This window comes from Peromyscus leucopus, chromosome 3 (assembly GCF_004664715.2).
Source record: "Peromyscus leucopus breed LL Stock chromosome 3, UCI_PerLeu_2.1, whole genome shotgun sequence".
NCBI classification, from domain to species: domain Eukaryota; kingdom Metazoa; phylum Chordata; class Mammalia; order Rodentia; family Cricetidae; genus Peromyscus; species Peromyscus leucopus.
The window spans coordinates 143,029,179-143,048,441 of NC_051065.1; the positions used below are offsets into that span (position 1 = coordinate 143,029,179).

At 49.2% G+C, this 19,263-nt stretch overlaps 1 long non-coding RNA gene across 1 annotated transcript; it reads left to right on the forward strand.

Annotated features, from left to right (window-relative positions):
* The first annotated feature begins 942 nt into the window (after positions 1-942).
* LOC114701433 lies at positions 943-18,436 on the forward strand. The gene is made up of 4 exons (XR_003735825.2): positions 943-4,593; positions 5,238-5,408; positions 13,992-14,155; positions 14,588-18,436. It is a non-coding gene; the product is annotated as an uncharacterized LOC114701433 (long non-coding RNA).
* Positions 18,437-19,263: the final 827 nt, after the last annotated feature.

Below are 19,263 nucleotides of genomic sequence, written 5' to 3' on the forward strand. Positions count from 1 at the left end.
CACATTTGCCTCATTTCCCAGTCTATCATAGGGGAATCATTCATTTGGAAGCAAGACATATGTGAGGCATTCTTTCTAGGGTCACATATGACTGAGCCCTCTCCCACAAATGAAATTATTTATTCTGTAAATATCCTACAGCGACTTTTGGTTAGAAATTATACAAGCAGCAAAAACATTTTTTATGAATTCATTTTCTAGTTCTGAGTTGGAGGAAGTAGGAGCCCAAAGAATGCTTGGAGGTACATACTGCTAAGTTAGACACAGTCATCAGATGGGATGAAGAGTGTCATTCAGTCTTGTGTAATGCTCTGGACAGCCATCTCAGGAAAATAAGATCGGTTTTTGGAAGATGATTTTGTATTCTTTGGATTGCAGTAATTTTCTCTTAGTCATCTATACTCACACATCACACCATCTTGATGAAAATACTCTTTCTAGAATAGTTTTCAGGTTCCCAGTGTAGGTGTACTTAGACTCTAGACTTTAGTTTCTCCTTTGGCTCTCTGTAGGAATTCACAGTGGCCAACAGCCTGGAGATACCTTTTGTGAGGTGACATTTTTTTTTTCTTTTTAAATTCAGACAGCAGAACATATCCAGGATAGGTTTGGACAGATGTCATTCTCACAAATATCTGGTAGGGAAAGTACAAAGAGCTGTCTCAACACAGGGGAAGGCAGCATGGGCAAGTTGTGCCGGGGAGTGCTGGGAGCCGGCAACAGCCCCCTTCCAGCAGGTCTCTTCTTCACTGTCTTCTGACCTGCATTTCTCTTTTGCTGGGTGGATGGGATTCAGGATGAACTGGCACTGCATCTCTTGGGCAGCTCTTCCATGAGGAAGGACTCATGGGAGTTGGGAGGGGTTGCAGAATCCTTTGATTTTTTTTTTCTTTCTCCAAGACAGGGTTTCTCTGTGTAGCCCTGGCTATCCTGGATCTCGCTCTGTAGACCAGGCTGGCCTTGAACTCACAGAGATCTGCCTGTCTCTGCCTTCCGAGTGCTGGGATTAAAGACGTGCCCGGCAGAGTTCTTTGACCCCTGGGGCAGGAGTGCAGTGTCTTGAAATGGTTTGTTTTGATGCCATAGGGTGATAGTTCCCAGTGAGTGGGTATGGTGCTGCAATTTCCAGAACTGATCCATAGCTGGTTGTCTTCTTCAGAACTAGTCATCCTTAGGAGTGCTAAGTGTCAGGATGGGGGAGTAGTCAGAGGCCCCAGACTCAAGTTCTGCTTTCCCAGCGTTGATGGGGACCTGACAGTAACTTCATTTCCTGGGTCTGAATTCATTACTATTATAGATTTGTAATTAACCCACTTCTGAGATGGTTGGTGAATATTTTGAGGTGAATGCCCTGTGGATTGTCCTTCTCCGTCTAGACAGGTTAAGACTGTAGATACCACAAACTACGATTATTAGGGGTTTCTGGGGTAGCGGGACAGCAGAACTGTTGGGTGAGAAACTAGGAAGGCTAAGAAAGCTATTTGTCCTTTTATTCTGGAGAGCTAAAAGTGGCTTGAAGTTTACAGTGCCACCCTCTGCCCCCAAGCCAAGGATGTCATGGCATTGGTGTAGTCTTCTCCCACTTTATCCATATAGCTTGCTGTCTACCTATCAGCCAATTGAATGTTTTTTCTTAAAGGTGATATGGTATTTGACTTTGGCCACAGCAAACAGATCACTGAATGGGAAAGATGCCATCCCTGCCCCTACAGGCCACTGTTGAGTTCTACATTGCTGTCCTACTAGAGCACACAGAAAATAGCAGAAATGACCCTGTGCCAACTCTGGGAGAACTTTCTTTGGTATATTCTACTTGTTTGTTGCAGGATTTTTCTAGATTAAAGGGCATTCCTCCTGTTTTCAGCAAATGTTTTCATTTTCTTCCTCAATTGCTAGTGGCCACATCAGGCCAGTGTACCTGTCCCTGATAACTTTGGAGCTGACCCTACCAAGGTCATCTTGGGAGACCTACAGAGATAGGGAAAGGCGATTCCTTAATCCCTGCCTCCACTTGGGGCTGAGGGACCTGGTTAGGGATCCAGTGGCAGCTGTAAATGACAGGGAGGCTCAGGGGTCATTCCTAGACAGGTTAAGATGTAGGTACCACAAACCAGAGTTGTTGAGTTACCTGGGCTGAGGAGAGCATGTGGGGTAAGAAGCAGGGAAGGCTGGAAAGCCCTGTATGGTTCCCATGAGCAGTGACTATTGAAGCTTCATGGCAACCAGCACATGTGTGGGGAAAGGATGCCCTGGCCTGGGGACTATGAGGTACCCAATCAGTGTCCTCACTTCTTGGTACCAGTAGGTACTTTTCAGGATTCAAAACATTGCTTCCATGAAGAATATCTTGCAATAAATCCAAGCCAGGTTGAGGCTATGTGGCTAAGTCCATAGGCTGATAGTTAGAAGCACAAGGTTTCAGAAGATAGTTGGGCAACATTGATATCCTTGATTCTTTTATCTCTGTTCCACCTGCAGGTAATCACCAACAGAGACATGAGAGACCTTGCAGTACATTACATACACCATGGACACACTTGGGGGGACCAGCTCTGACCGTCTCTCCAGAGGCTTCCTCAGCCACTTCCACACTGCAGTTCAGGCCAGGCTTTCAACCTTCCTTGGAGAGTGACCAGCTGTGACATTCTGGCCTCTCAGGCTTTCCTGCCACACCTGGTGTCTGCTCACTGCTTCTTTCACCCCCACAGGGAGCATCACAGAGTTGGGGCCTGTCCTCATGTCCTGTTCTCTTTTCTGTTCTCTTCCCTCTGTCCATGCTGATGCAGTCTGTACTCAGATCCTCCTAGTTCTCGCCTGGATCACTGCCGTGGCTTCTTAACCGGCTCCCTGAGATTCTCAAAGCATCTCTCACCATGTTATTTCCAGGCTTACCATGCTTCCTGGAACCCGTAGTGCCTTCACGATGAGATCTGAGCTCTGCAGTAGATCTGCAGGACTCCTGAGACTCAGTTACTGTGTTCCCTGCTCCTGTCCACTCCCTGCTCTGCCTCTGGGCTGTGGCTAGATTGCTCCTCCAGGGCCATGGTTCCTCCTACCTGCCCCAACCATGTCAGGTACCTGCTGTTTATTAGGTTCCACCTTGGACTCTGCAGACCTCTGTCTATCAGGGGTGTTCTTCATTGCCATGTTTATTTGTGCCCTCCCCCAAGCTGGTATCTGCATTTCCTTGAAAGTTTCCTATGCTGTGTACACAGCAGTTCCTGGTGCACTGGGGCTGCAGGAAGGAAGGGACGAAAGATTGGGCAGATGCGCTAAGCATGGGCTGGAGTGTTCAGCATGCTTGGCCACTCTTCTGGACTGGTCTTTCTAGGTCTCCTCTTTTATTTTATTTTTTTACCCTGTGCCTGAGTTCACTGCTTCTGCTTAAGGCACAAGTGGCCGCCGGGCTTGCAGAAGGAGAACCTGAGTGATTATACTTCTGCCTCACAGGCTGCTGCCACCAAGTGTTGGCCTTCCCATCCTATTATGCCTTTTCCTTTCCTCTTTACTTCATGGTCTGGCTTCACCTTTCACTTGGGAAAATTGACAAGGCCAGGCTTGTTATGTGCTGTGGCCCACACTGGAGTAGGACTGTGCAAAAACTCAAAGCTAGGCTGGGTATAGCCCAGTGATGGGAGGCTTGCTCTGAGTGCTTGTCAAGGCCTTGGGTTCCGTCCCTGGTATAACGAGTTAATAATAACAACAGCCCACAAGCAGCGCTGACCATTCCCCAGCCCTGCTTCAACTCCTTGACCTAAGGATAGAACCTATCGTGTTAGGCCTGCACCCTGGGCTGGCTGCTTACTCTTGTGTCCTGCCACCGCCGCCGCCAGCCAGAATTTGACCTTCTCTGACCTTTCCAGACTCACATAGCTGTGCCCCAGGCACTGAGCCCTGCTAGTGTCAGGCTTGGGCTAGCATTTCCCTGTCTTCAACCAGGACTTGTACTTGAACTTCATGGCTGCTTTCAAGCCTCACCTTCCTGACAAGCCCTAGGGGCACCGAGAGCCTCTCCTCTGTGGTACTGAGGGCACACTTCATCAAGACTGGTCCATTCGTCCAGCCCTGTGTGGCAAGTGGTATTCTATGGGTTTGAGGGAACAGTGAGCTAGCCAGGAAATGTCCTGCTCCCAGAGTCTCTGCACCGTTGTGAAGATTAATCAGCTGACTCTCTTCCTCCCTGGATGAGGAGTGCCTCAAGGATAAGAATCCTTCAGTGCCTACCCCAGCTGCCCTCCAGTACAGTTGACCTGAGACCCTCCAGAATACACCTGCCTTAAATAAGGGCCTGTGGCGAGGCCTGGGCCCACTGAATGATGGTGGGAACCCTTCTGCACTGAAGGCTGCTCCCACACGCCCCAGCCCATGCTTGGCCCTAGCAGTTAGGGCTCTTACGGGCATGGCTAAATCCTCACAGAAGGTATTACAGATTCCAAGTGCTTCCTTCTCTCACCCTGGGTTGGGTATGAGTCAGCTGATGGACCTCTCTGCACCCCTGAGACCCCAGTGACAGGGCAACAGTGTGGCCAACTCCAACTTCTGGACACTCGACGAGTTTTCTGCTTCCTGGATCGCCAGCGCGCCCTGGGCAGGGTAGGTCCCCAATCCTGGAAGCGCTGCCTTCTGCCCTCTCCTCTGGCTTCTCACCTGCTCCTCTTCAGGGTTTAACTTAGCTTCCTTGGTCCTTTCCAGCCTCCCCTTGCCTGTCCTGCTTTCTTTCTACCCCAAGCTTCCTTTCTGTCTCTCAGCTTTCAGGCTCTCCCCGTTTCCCATACACCCCCCCCTCATTCCAATGTCCTCTCCTCCCAGCCCTGCTCCCCTTTTCCTGCCCTCCATTCCCTAGCTTTGAGGTGTCCACAGAAAGCTAAGGAGCCTCTGAAGTCTGATCCGTATTTTCTGGGACATTATCAGGGTGTATACAGTAGGCTGGCCCTGCTCTGTCCCTTTTAGTGGCTGGTATCCTGCGTAACCAGTCACCTGTAAAGATCAGAGTAGCATGTGGAGGAGGCAGGCATGCCCAAAGGATGCTCTGCTAGCTTAGTCTTTAAACTGATGACTTATTAATCAAATACGTATTTCCTCAGAAAGCCCTGTGTGAGAGCAAACCTTTACTGTCTCCCTTTTTCCAGTAGGGGAAGGTGGAGTCATTTGTCTCAGGTAGGGAGGGGCACTAGGGCTGTCTCCCTACCCCACCCTTTTGGGCATCACTGTCAGACCAACTACTCTTCTGTCCACAGTACAACAAGCACCTGTCATGCACATCGGCCAGCCGAGCCCAAGCTACAGTGACCCTTATGTCGAAGCCATGGTCATCCACCAGATCTGACAAATCCCCAGAGAAGAAGGGTGGCCTCAAGGGGCTCTTTGAACCGAGATTCCTAAATGCTTTGGTCTTCATGGAGTGCTGGGTAAGCCCTGGGTCTCTTCTTCCTGCCTTCACTCAGTGCATTGGGATGGTGGAAAGGGAGGGCGCGGTGCCCTAGCTGTGGAGGAGGTAACCAGAGGGAGAGAAGAGGACACGCACAAGAGGCTCCTGCTGGTGGGAACCAAGGGCTGGACCAGGACCAAGGCTGGAGGGCTGGGGATGGAGGAGGCCCTTGTTTTTGGTCAATTCCTTCCTCTCTCCTTATGCTCCCCCTTCCTTTCTCTCTACACTGGGGTAGCTCCTTCTCCATTCTAGCCTGGGCTCCTGCCTGGAGGCACACCCCTAGTCCAGAGCTCTGGTGGTGCCTGGGGCATCCAGGCCTGGGCAGAAACTGGGACAAGAGAGTGCTGGGACCAGGAGGGGCTGGCACAGAGCGTGTCACCTGAGTCGTGAGTTTCTGGTGCTAGTCCGTAGTCCGCCTCCGGTGTCTGTCTGCATTCCTGGTGGCTTCAGGCCGGCATGGAGGGCCCAGCCCCGGTCTCACCTACAACACGGCCCAGTGGCCGGCTCTCTCCAAAAGAGGCGAGAGCTGGGATTGTGGATGCTTTAGTTCACCCTCTGCTTCTAAGCAGTTGTGCCTGGCTTTAGGAGTGGCCAGGATCTGTTGGGCAGAGAGGACATAGGCCATTTCCTCACGTGAATAGGAAAGACAGAAAGGAACCGAGAAGTGGGGGAAGGTGTGTGAGAGGAAATAATTGAAAGCATAACTGTGAGGTGAGCTGGATCCTCAAAGGTCATAAATCTGCAGTCTGATCAATGTGGGGATGGGAGATAAGGAACCTTGTCTGTGTGTGTGTGTGTGTGTGTGTGTGTGTGTGTGTGTGTGTGTGTGTGTGTATTGTATGCATGCTGGGCCTTGCACATGCTAACACACACTACTCTTGAGCTGTACACAGCCTATTGATCTTTCTAACATGGTTGTTATTAACAGCAGCAGACTTTTATAATGAAAATCATCAACGTTCCCTAGCTACAAACCACAAGCTCCCAGAGCAGTGAGTTTTATCTGCTTGTTCTGAGTTCTACCTTCTGGGTACTAAGAGCCAGGCTTCTCTGAGCACCGTCACCTTAGGGAGGCTGAGCTGCAGTCAGGAGAGAGAAATCAGAGGCCAGAGCACTTTAGCAGCCATCCTCCATCTGTCCCCATGGGAGGGGCTCAAAGGCAGAAAACTGTAGTGAGGAGCATTTGCTAAGAGTGAGTGAGAGTCTGGGTCAGTCATGGGAAGTCCCCTGCCCCCTGGCCTGCTCCCTCCTCCTACCACTGTCTGCTGTGGGATTGGCCACACACACTTAGGAAGGGAACCTGTCCAGGCAAGAAACTGTTGCCTGTCTCACAGCCAGCCTTCTCCTCCTGCCTGTTTGCTCAGTCTGCCTCCCAGGGGCTGGAGAGCCCATGAGAACCTGCCTAGGGCTGAGGCCACTTTGGTTTCCCCCTGTCCAAGCTGCTGCCTGTACCCCCACTGAGAGTTAGCGTTCACACTGAGGGGCTGTGGTGGGAGTCCTCAGCATGCCCGGGCTTATCCCCAGTGCAGATGGCACCAAGGTGTAGCAGAGGAGGAGGTGGGGCCCCTAAGGCCCAGCTCTGAGGAGTACTCCGAGAAGCATGTGAGACCAGCAGAGATCACTGTCCTTGGTAGGGGAGGGACTAGTATCCACCTGTATACTGGACAAAGTCAGGACGGCACGGTAGGCCTTCTTCCCATCTAGCCTGCTGCTCTCCTCTGGGTCTGACACTTCTCCCAGACACATACCATTACATACCAATGAATCTGAGCCTCTCCCCTCCCATGCCCTCAGCTAGCTATGGCTCTCTCAGCTCATTTGTCAGTCGCCTGATACCCCACACCTGTTCCAGGTCCCGTTTGGGAGCTGCCCATCTGCACAAATAGGGTGCAAGGCATTTAGAAGGCTGGTCAGTGAAGAGGCTTGGCTGTCTTGGACTGTACCTGCAGGGAGAAGCAATGGTGGGCTCCAGGGACTAGTGGATATGCTGTGGGGTAGTCTCATGTGGAAGTGAACACCATTTCCTGAGGTTCTACATCCCAGCTCCAGAGGAGTTTCTGGGACAAGTGTGGGATCCCCCACCTTCATTTAGCTCACATCTACTTTGATCTCAGTTAGAAATTCCTTCATAGTAGAAAAAAAAATCTTTCACCTCTTTCAGCTCAATGGCCCTCGACAGTGCTGGCCTGGGGCTGTCTGTCTGTCTGTCTGTCTTAAAGGGAGTCCCAGGATGGAAGGTAAAAGGCCTGGAGTGTATTTGAGATGGGGTCCAGAACTCAGGGGTAAGTAGGGTTAGGTTCCTCTGCATCCTTCTTCTCACTTAGCACCACCCAGAGGTAAGAAGTGGAACAGCTGCACGCAACCTTTATTGAAGGCCAGGAGAGCCAGGCACTGAGGTTTGTGGAGAGCAGCATGGTTCTTGTCCCAAGAACCTTCCTCTGGGCAGATAGATCATGGAAGCATGCCAGTTTTGTGAGTAGATCCTGGGACACCAAGACAGGATTACTGCCTGTGTGTGTGGGTGTAACAACTTTTTTTTTTTTTTTTTCTGTATAGGGTCTCCCTAGCATGGTGCACAGAAAAGTCTTTTAGATGCCACAGCCACTGAAATGTCTTCTCTCACAGATCTATAACTAGTTCCACAGATCCTTGCTGTCATTATATTGCTTAGCATGAAATTAAGGTTAAATTATTAAAAAAAAAATACCACAAGCCACTCTCATACCCACAATCCTAGTGTTTTGTGAGGCTGAAATATGAAAACCAGTCTCAGCCCAGCCTGAACTACCTATAAGAATTCTACCTGAAAGAAGAAAAGAAGATCCCACAATGTCATAGGAGGATGTGTAGCAGATAATTAAAGATGGCATTGACCAGAAGCCCGTGGCCCTGGTGACTATAGTCTGCAAATCAGCACCATTTCAGGCTCTGACCTCATTCTTTGACGCTCCTATGTTCCCAGGCAGCTATCTTTTTTTTTTTTTTCTTAAAGCTTTTTGCAACAAGGTTTTGCTGGCCAGTAATCCACTACACAGCCTGAGTCAGCCTCAAACTCATGGCAATTCTCTGTCTTAGCCTCCTGAGTGCTAGGATTATAGATTCAAGTTGCCACGTCCTGCCTTCCTCCTAGCAGTTTTTTGTTTGTTTGTTTGTTTGTTTGTTTTGAGACAGGGTTTCTCCGTGTAGTTTTGGTGCCTGTCCTGGATCTTGCTCTGGAGACCAGGCTGGCCTCGAACTCACAGAGATCTGCCTGGCTCTGCCTCCCAAGTGCTGGGATTAAAGGCGTGTGCCATCACCAACCCGGCCCTCCTAGCATTTTTAAAAAGGCATGGTCCACATTTCTGCTCCATGTTTCTAGTCACAGCAGAATCTGAACACACAAACCATCCTTCAGCTCCTTTCAGGCCAGTCTGACATACTTGGTCTCCTGGGATTGGTCTAAGACTTAGTGGGAGAGAAAGCCCTGGCTCTGGTCCTCAGTTATCCCAGGAAGAACTCAGGCCATGGTCGACCCACATCTGCCAGACTCACGGGTGTCCTGTCTGCCTTGCTCTACACTGTCCAGCTGCCCTCCCTATAGGGTCATGATGGAGGCAGAGCCGGGAGACTGAAACCATCCTGGGTAGGGAGTGGAGGGGGTTTAGTAAGGGGACTGTTTGTTTCAGAGGTTGACTATTGGCCTGAATGCTGTTGTAATTGCTTTTTCCTTCCACCTATTGGCTACATTTAATTAGTGCACGGTACATTGAGCTATTTGCTGTTCCATTTCCTCATGGAAATACTTCTGAAAGAAATACTTCCTCTGTTCCATAGCTGCTTTCCTTACTCGACCTGTTTGTGTTCATCTGCAGTAGTAAATGCAGGTCCTTCTCAGCATTTTTGTTGCTACATAATCTCTGCATTGCCCCATTGGGCAATTACCACCTTCACCCACCCCTGCAGGAAGATCTTCCTCCAGGGAAACTGCTCCACAGGAGAGAAAAATGGTGTCTGAGTGTCCCCTGGAGGCCACTGAGGATAGAACTGCCTGTGCCTTGTACTCTTGATCCCGCCCAACCTGGTTCTGGTGCTGTCTTTATCAGTGCAGGAGATTTGGGGCATCAGAACCTGAATCACGGCCTCTGTGTTTGTACAGCCTGTGCCTCACGGCAGTGATCTGAAAGCAGCTGTGCAGGTGGTGGACAAGGCCTCACCCTGTCTTTTGTATGTTATTTGCAGGAAGACGGGTAGAATGACCATACTGTGATAGCCAAATAACAGACTCCTGTGTGGAACCTAGGTTTTATATATACAAATACATATGTACCTATATTTACACATATAAAAGACAGAAGTAGAAGGGGGCCACTTGGTGGGAGGGGCAACAAGAGACAGTAATGGGGTAAACATGCACTGATATAAATCTGCCATAACAAAACCCTTAAAATGCCAGTGTTGCCAAGGGTGGTGGAGCACCCTTGGAATTCTGGCTCTGAGGAGGCAAAAGTGAGAGGATTGCCACAAGTTTGAGACTAGCCTGGTCTGCAATAGCAAGTGAACAAGCCAGACACTCAGAACAAAAGGAAACAAATGCAGCCCTTTGTAATATAGCTATGTGCTTCTTCCAATTTTGGCAGATGCTAATTTAATGTAGATCCAAGTTTTGGGGTGAAGAGTCCTAAATGTTAGAAGGCCCACAGCTTCAGAAATACCATTCCCGCTGCTGAGTCTCAAGGCAGGGAGCTGGCCTATCTAGCACTTTCCTCCACCTGCTGGGTTGAGGCAGCATTAGACTGGAGCCCTCAGACCTGGGCCCGACAACATGGTCACTAGTCAGCTGCATGGCCTTGAACAAGGCCCACCTACATCACTGAGGCTTTTTGATAAACAAAAGCTGTAGCATGAATCTTCAAAGTTCTTATTAATAAAAACAAACCCAGAGCCAGTTATTGGGGTGAATGCTGGAAGATCAGAGAAGCAGAACAAGCCACAGCTACCTCACCTCGCCAGTTCCTCAGCTGATCCTGTTTCCTCAGACTGGATGCCTCTCAGCTGAACTGCTGCTCAAAAGCCTAGAAGCTTAACCAGGCTCTATTTCCTGGTCCTCACACCTTAAATACCTTTCTGCTTCTTGCCATCACTTCCTGGAATTAAAAGCGTGAGTCACCATGCCTGGCTGTTTCTAGTGTGGCCTTGAACTCACAGAGATCCGGATGGATTTCTACCTCTGAAATGCTAGGACTAAAGGCGTGTGCTACCACTGCCTATCCTCTATGTTTAATATTGTGGCTGTTCTGTTCTCTGACCCCAGATAAGTTTATTAGAGTGCAACAATATTTCGGGGAACACAATACCACCACATGAAGCTGCTGATAGGGAAGCAGGAAGGGTAAGTTTCTGGTGAGCTCAATAGAACCAGGAAAGGAAGGAAGAACATCTTGTCTGGAGCTTAGTAATGAGCCGTGGAGAGGACTATGGAGAAGATAGGCGAAAGGCAGGGCTGGTGAAAGCTCCACCAGCCAGGCCAGGGGCTCAGACTATGCTCCCTCCGGCGGCTGAGTGGCTCTGTGACTGGTTTGGACTAGTGGTGCAGTCAGAGCTGTGCTTTGAAGAGGATGCTCAGAGCAGTTAGGATGAAGCAGAGGCGGGGAAGATGGTGCAGAGGAAACTGAGCGAGTGGCTGGGTCAGAGATTTGAAAAGAGCGATGGTGACTTAACCCAGCGGTGCGGAGAGATGTGGTGAAAGGCCCGCCTAAGACCGTTTCTGGAAGAGCATCATCAGGGACCAGTGACAGGCTGTCTAGAGGGGGACATGGAGGACTTCCCAGCGTGCTCTCTGTCAGTCCTCTGTTCTGGCTTTCTGTCCTCATGGTTCTTCATATCAAAACTGACTCTGCAAAGGTTCTCATGAACTCATTAAGATGAAAACTACTAATACAGGTTTACATGCTTGCAGATTAACAAGAACAAAGTCCGGTTATAAAATTCTACGTCTCAGAGACAAACTTGAAGATCACATTGCTAGAGGTGTTAACATCTATTATGGTTTGAATCTTGAATTTTTCCCTGCAGGCTCATGTCTTGAATGCTTGGTCCCCAACTTGTGGCAGTACTTTAAAGAGTACGGAGACTAAGCAGTGGGGCCTGGCTGGCACAAATCGAGCACTAGTAGTCAGTCTTTGAAGGTTATATCCACCCTGGCTCTAGCTTACACTCTCTGCTTCCTGGTCAGCCGGGATGTGAACATGTAGCTCTCCTGTGCCCCATGTCTTCCCGCACTGAGAACTCTGAAGCCGTGAGCCAACATAAGCTTTTCCTGTCTCTAGTTCCGTTAAGTCACAATGATGCAAAATAGCCAATGCAAAAATGTGGTACCAGTGAAGTGGGTTGGTTCAGTGATCAGCCTGATTAGGGGGTTCATAGGCCTTTGGAGCCCACTTGTGGAAGTAACGTAGAAGAGTTTGGAGGTACAAGCTAGAAAAGTCCCAGTGTGCACTGAGTGGACTTTATGGGTCTGGTAAGAGTATGAAGGTCCAGAAGATATGCCTCTAGAAGTGGAGGCAGTAGACTGCTCATAGGTTCCAGATGGGGACAGGACTGTACTTGGAATTGTGCGAGGCGTTTGTGTTACCTTCTGGTACAGGATATTTACAATCTGTTGTATTTGAGTGAGTCTGAATTTTAGAAGGCAGTGGACAGATTTACTTGAGAGGAAATGTCAAGGCAATGTAATATTCCGGCTGTGGCATCATCATTGCTGCCTGTTAGCCAGGTTTACAGCGAGAGCTAAAGGCAAAGAGTGAGACAAGAAGATCTGAAATGTGTATTGGGCAAGGAAAGGGGTGGGAATACAGCTGAAGTTGCAGACAAACCAAATGTAGACAAAAAGATTGGTTTTTTTGTTTTTTGAGACAAGGTTTCCTCTGTGTAGCTTTTGGAGACTATCCTGGAACTCACTCTGTAGACCAGTCTGGCCTCGAACTCTCAGAGATCCGCCTGCCTCTGCTAATTTTTTTTGTTTTTGTTTTTGTATGAGTGCTCTATCTGCATGTATGCTGGTGGCTATTTTGAGAACTAAGGAGATTTTAAGAGGTAGGGCATGGCCGGGCGGTGGTGGCGCACGCCTTTAATACCAGCACTCGGGAGGCAGAGCCAGGCGGATCTCTGAGTTCGAGGCCAGCCTGGGCTACCAAGTGAGCTCCAGTAAAGGCATAAAGCCACGCAGAGAAACCCAGTCTTGAAAAACCAGAAAAAAAAAAAAAAAAAAAAAGAGGTAGGGCATGGATGGTGACACCAGGCCACTGGTCCCTGGCCTTGGAAGCTTTTACCTACCTCAGGTTCTCTATTACTACTCTTCATCCTGTGACCAGATGCCAGCTGATGCTTCTGCTACCTTGGGTGGAATGTGGTGGGATATTCCGTCATGCCTGTCCCACTAAAAGGGTCTGAAATGATATGTCCAAATAAATATTTCCTGACATTGTCTGTCAGGTATTTGACTCTATAATGTAAAAATGAAACAGTACATCTAAGCAGGTGCCAGAATCCCACGTGGGCCTCAGCAATTTTGTCTCCTGTTGTTTAGGAAACAACCAGATTTTACTCTAGGCCTGGATGTGCAGGAGTGGACACCTTCCAAACCTTCCTTACAGGCATCCTACACCTTCTGGAGCATGACCAAAGCATGAGCCAGTCCAGAGATTTGTCCATAATTTAGCCGTGTCTTTCACAGCTGGGCCTGGGGAGAGGAGAGGTTTTCCCCAATCACACAGCTCTCTAGAGGCATAGGCAGGTGAGAATGGGTGTGTAAGGTCTGTTCCCTTCTCACCTTTTACTCCACAAATGCTGAAAAGTGGTCATGGATCTGGGAATATAGCTCAGTGTTGGAACAGTTGTCCAGTAGGTGTGACCAGGGGTCAGTCTTCAGCACTAAAAAACAGTAACAACAAAAAAACTGTTTGCATCATTTTTTTAAAAATTATTTTAGAGACAGGTTATGTAGCCCAGAATGGTCTCAAAATTGCTAAGTAGCCTGAGGATAACCTTGAACTTCTGATCCTCCTGCCTCTACTTCTCTAATGCCAGGATTATAGCACTGTACAATTACATGCAGTTTTGTGTGTTACCTGGGGATCTAATACAGAGCTTCATCTTCATGCATGCAAGACAAGCCCTCTGCCAGCAAAGCCCTGCTCGTATCCCAGGCTTTGATGTAATGTGTTTGTTTTATTTCTTCTATTGCTTGCAATGGAACCTGGGCTTTTGCTTCCCTGCTATTTATTCTCTCTCTCTCTCTCTCTCTCTGTCTCTCTCTGTCTCTGTCTGTCTGTCTGTCTGTCTGTCTGTCTGTCTCTCTCTCTCTCTCTCGTATGTGTGTGTGTGTGTGTGTGTGTGTGAGATGTGTGTGTGTGTGTGTGTGTGTGTGTGTGTGTGTGTGTGTGTGTGTGAAGGTTCAGGTACATGGAAGTTCCATCACTCAGGCCCCTGGGTGCCCTCCTCCACCACAGCCTCATGTTCAGCACCTGCCCCATCTCATCTGTTGCCACTGTTTCCAAGTGTCTAAAGCTTCTCTCTTCTGGAATAGTATCTGCCTGTCCTGTCACTGCTGAATTGGAAGAGCCTGGTTTATTGCCCATCAACTTCAAAGGATGCCTCTGCTCCTGGATCCCCAGCCTCCTGCTTTTTCCTCCCACTTGACAATAATTGGATTGTGGCACCTCCTGTGGAGTTGCTGGACTTAGTCTGGAGGTAAAGGGGTTCATTGTCTATTCTGTTCTTGGGATGCTGCAGACAAAGCTGTTGTATGGTAGTCTCTTTGGAGCCGGCCTCGGGCCAACTCATGTCCTCCCCAGGAGATTCTGTACTCCCTGGGGAAAGAGCAAGAGGGGAGCAGAATCCAGCAAGCTTGGAGAGAACCCACCAGGGTTTCCCGGTTCATTTGAGAACCAGCAGGAAGTTGGGTAGGTAGTCCTAGCTTCAGTGCTAGCGTTCAGTGCTCACTGAGAGTGGCCACTACTCAAATCATAGCCCTTGGTCCCCTTCCCAAAAGCCTGTCATCACCTTCGTTCACAGGCTGGAGCACCTGCTCCAGGAGAACACACAAGGTACAGTCTGGTGGAGAGATCACCCATGGCTTCCTTGTCCCTGGCTTTGACCATCACATCTTTGTCTCCCCTGTAGGTAATCATCAACAGAGGCTTGCAGGAAAGGTCTCTGTGCATTGTACACATCTGGAGCTCAACACCCTGTCTATGAGCTGATGACAGAAAGAGAGAATCAGAGAGGAAACGAGTGTGGTTATCAGGGACTTAGAATCCCTGCAGGGACAACCCCTGGAAGTATCCAAAATACTGAGCAGAGCACTCATGACTTCCCACCAGGAGCAAACTGTCTGGTCCTGCAATGCCAGACCCCCAATAAACCCAAGGCATCTTGCCGTTTTCAAAGGAACTGAAATGGCTGTATGAGCTGGAAGAGCTGAGGAGAGGACGTACCTGAGAGCCCCAGTGGACTCACCCAGGAACATCGCCAGATATTGGCAATCCACGCCTGAGGGCCCCTATGCTGCTACCCTAACCTGCCGGTTTACACTGGGGACTTCAAGACAAATGGCATGTAGGCCATCAACCCATGACTGCTGTGCATGATTGTGTGTGTACTGTCTAGCCAGGCCTGCACCCATGGCCCTGAGACAGCTACCAAGAAAGGCCACAGCATTTCCACCAGGGCTGGAATTTAGGTGTGGAGGTGACAGTTACTGAAAGGTAGCTTGCTTCTGCCTGCAGTGATTTCCTCTGTGATCATGGCTGGGACACTAGTTCCAGATCAATGTAGGGAGGGCAGAAGGTGGCCATGCCAAAGCTGGGCAGGGATATTAAGGTAGGTGCTGGGCATCAGCAGCCATGTGTGTGACAAAGGGCTTGCAAGTTAAATACTATGGCAGTCAAGTGATTTCCAAGTCCTGCCCAATTCTTGGACTGTGTGTCCTGACTCAGTCATAGCTGAGGGACCTGTTATAGGTGACTTTCTGGGAGCCAGTGCCAGGCCAGCTCATGTCCTCCCCAGGGGTTGCTGTGCTCCCTGATGTGGGTCAGGAAGAAAGTGAACCTGGTGGTATTTGGAGGCATTTGGGTTCAGCAGTTCTGTCCACAGTGCTAGTATTTCTAGCTGCCTGAGCTTGGCAAGCTCCTTCACCCATCACAATGCACATGCCCTCACCCCTTTTCTCTGCATAGTACCTGACTTCTAAGAGCTATTTTCTTTTCAACAGGAGAGGGTATCTGTAAAATGCTTGGTGCAAACTGCACCACAGTGGTCTGATCTCCTTCCCTTACTCCCCTCCCTTTGGAGGGCTTGGGTCTGGCTCTCTTGCTCCCTCATGGCTCTATGGTATCTTCTTCCCCAGTAGGAACTGTAGTCCAAGTAATCTGGAGCAGAAGATCCAACCTGGGAGTGTTTGTGTGTGCCCCCTCTCACAGAGGTGTTCTGAGGATGCAGAAGTGAGCAGGGCAGCATGGAAATGATGTTGCAGAGTGGAGTTGAGGAGCAAGGGCTCTGGATTCAGACCACACTAGAACTCAGTGTGCAGCCTTAGAGCTAGTTGCACTTAATTGCACTGTACCTCAGTTTCCCTGTCTGTAAAATAGGTATAAAATTAATCAACCTCATGAATGAACAGTGCATTCTAGTGCTGAGCACACCCATCAGTTCCAATAAATATGTATTGGTACTAACTGACTCCAGCGGAGGAGCCAGGGGAGGGAGCTATGCAGTAGGGTGGAGTGATCCCCACACAGTTGGCCTCCTCTCCCGCAGATGGGAGAGATCAGAGGGTGGAAGACTTGAAATAGGTGTCCCTTGAGGGATGGGAAATAATTATTGGTGTTGTTTCTGTAGTTTTGGGCTCCGGGGTGGTTGCCAGCGCTTGGCACAGGCTGAGCAAGTGTTCCTCCCGTGAGCGACAGTCCCAGTAGTTTTTAGATGAGCAGATGGGAGCAGTCTGACTTATCCTAGTTGGGGAAGACAAGCAAGCCTCCCCAATCCCTTTAATCCATGTTCTTGACCACCCCAACTCTTACCCCCACCCTCTGCATCAGAAAACAATTTAATGAACTCCAGCTGAGCCACATGCTGGTTGCATGACTCTAGTATTCATGGAGATCTGTTCTCAAGGAGAGAAGAGAAAACCAAGGTCCCTGGACTAAGTCTCGGAGCCAGTGGCATGGGCCTGCCTGCAGAGCAGACAGAGGAGTCTGTGTTTGCAGTCCCCAAAGAGCCCCAGTCTTCCTCTCCCTGCCCCTCCTATCCTGATTGGTGGGGGTCCAGGAAACATGTAGCCTGCCAGCCCTGGGCACCTCATACAGGCTACTGGAGGGTAGCATGGAGGCAGCCTCTTGGCTGCGGGGAAATGGCAGGCATAACCCTTTCCTATCAGCACAAGAGGTAGGCTGATAATGATGTTGGGTCCTAGTGTTGGCCACTAGCATCCCCTCTGTCACCTGACCTCAGTGGCCTTGAAGAGCTTTGCTTGCTGTCCAAAGAGTCACCATAGAGGAAAGCAGCTTCAGCTGCCTCTCCGCTGGTGTGGTGCTCCCTGGGCCAGTGGGATGGGGAGCTGCTTCTGCTTTTCCATCTGTTTTCCCCCCACACCTGACTCTAGCCTTCCTGACTCCTTGACTGCCCGTAACCTCCTCCATTTGGCATTAGCACTCATGGCACCATGAATAGTAATGTCGTTTCTCTTTCCCATTGGCCACCTATGGCTAATTTTTCAAGATACCACTAGTGGTTACCTCCTGTTGTGGCATGGTTTGGTCATGCCTGCCTTTGAACCCATGCCACGAGAGCTCGATCGCATTACATAGACCTGACTAGGGCATCTCCACGGTTCTGACAGTGTCACTGATGGGGGTCTCACTTTCTTGCCTGTGCTGGTCTCAAAAGTCTGGGCTTCTGTGAACCTGCCTCAGCTTTTCAGAAGCTAGGACTCCGGCAAACCTGGCAGTCCTTTTGAAAGATGAAGAAAAGAAGGCCTGGAGAGCTCAGCTAAGTTGCTTTGGTTGTTAATGCAGTTTTTTACTTGCTTTGTGCATATTTAACTTCTGAGGTGTGCCAGACACTGAGAGCATGCCAATGAGTAAAATGGACAATAATCCCTGGAGCTTCCACTGGACTGAGGAAGGAGGAGGAGGAGGAGAAGGAGGAGGGGAGGAGGAGGAGGAGGAGGAGACCTGTCGGTTTTGGGAAGTGGAATAGAGATAGAGGACGTCAAGGTTGCTCTAGGGGAGGCTGCTGAGGCCCAGCATTGGTGTCAGTTAATGAAGATCAGGCAGAACCATGTTGGAGGAGTGAGGGGACAGCACTTCATAGAGAACTATGGGTCCCAGGGGCAAGAAGTGGATGGAGATGTCCCCAAAATCAAGAGGAGGTCCTCTTGATTTTGGGGACATCTCCGAGTGAAAGAGGATGATAGCTCCCAAAGAAACTTTGCAATTTGGTTTTTGTTTACTTGTGTAAGAATGGGGGGTGGCCTTCCTTCAGACCAAGGTTTTTTTTTTTTTTTTTTTAAGCCTATGGATATCTGCTGTAATTTTGCATTTTTGCTATGTAAGCCCATGTCACCTCACCAATTTTCAGTAAAGTCTGTTACAAACACAAAGGCCTCTGCACATATTTCTTTGTACATGAATGACAGAACTCTGCACTTGTCAGTGGATCACAGACACCAGCAGCTGGCATGTATTGGAGCAGGTACACAAGGAACACATGCACACCAGGGAGGCACACACTGGACATGAATAAGGCTCACTGAGCCATGGGAACAACAACAGACCAGCACCAAAAGTCCTATCCTGACATGGTACAGAGTTACTGATGGTGTGCAGTACACAGCCAACATTCCTCAGACACTACAGAGTACCTGTCAGTTAAAGCTGCCTCTCTGATTGGAAAGCACTGGGGGCAAAGTTCAGCCAGCATCACTGTGCTACCCAAGAACAAGTGCATTCAAAACTACCCAGGCTCTGCAAACCTTTGATCATCTATTTCTCCGCTGAGCTCCAGCAGGGGGCTCTTTGTTCAGCTTCTAAGTACTGTGCTTTCAGAAGCACAGCCTGTGCACTTAATGGACAGAAATGGATTCAGGAATCATTGTATTTGAAGAGAGGTCTGAGGAAAGGGTAATGGGTTCAGGCCTGCAGGCAGGGTGTGGAACACTTGCTTAGTATCTTAGGAGCTTGAATTTAGCCCTTGGCACACGAGTAATGGCTTACTGATCAAGCTGCTCAGGACCAGCTTGTGAACAGAAACCAAAATGGCATGACTGATGAGCCCATGTGCCTCCTCACTAGGTCACACCCAGCAGCAACACTCCCTGGACACCAGGACATTTTGTCTGCTCTCCAGCACATTCCATCCTGTGTAGGGGGCCCTTCTTCCATGGGAAAGCATTAGTGCCTGTGGCGGGCATTTATGTTAACAGGAGTTGGATGACATTGAAAGAGTGTACTTCATGTCCTGTGCCCAATGTGGGGCTCCAGTTCTCCCATACAAGGATCAAAAAATCCATTTTCTGCACATTTATTAGCAGTAGTCTCCTTAATTTATTATTTGACAATTTTTTACATGTATACAATACATCTTGATCATTGCCAACCTAAATTCCCACTCCCAGTTTCCCAAGAACAGTCCAATACTTCCCTTCTACCCCTCCCACCTTCATTTCTCCTCCTTTTTTTTTTTTTTTTTTTTGCTCCAGAAGTCCCATTGCATCATGCTGAAGAGTCAATACCCCTTCATTTCCCAAGACTACCAAGCTCCGAATTCGCATCAACTACTGTTCTGTGCTAAACTGAACT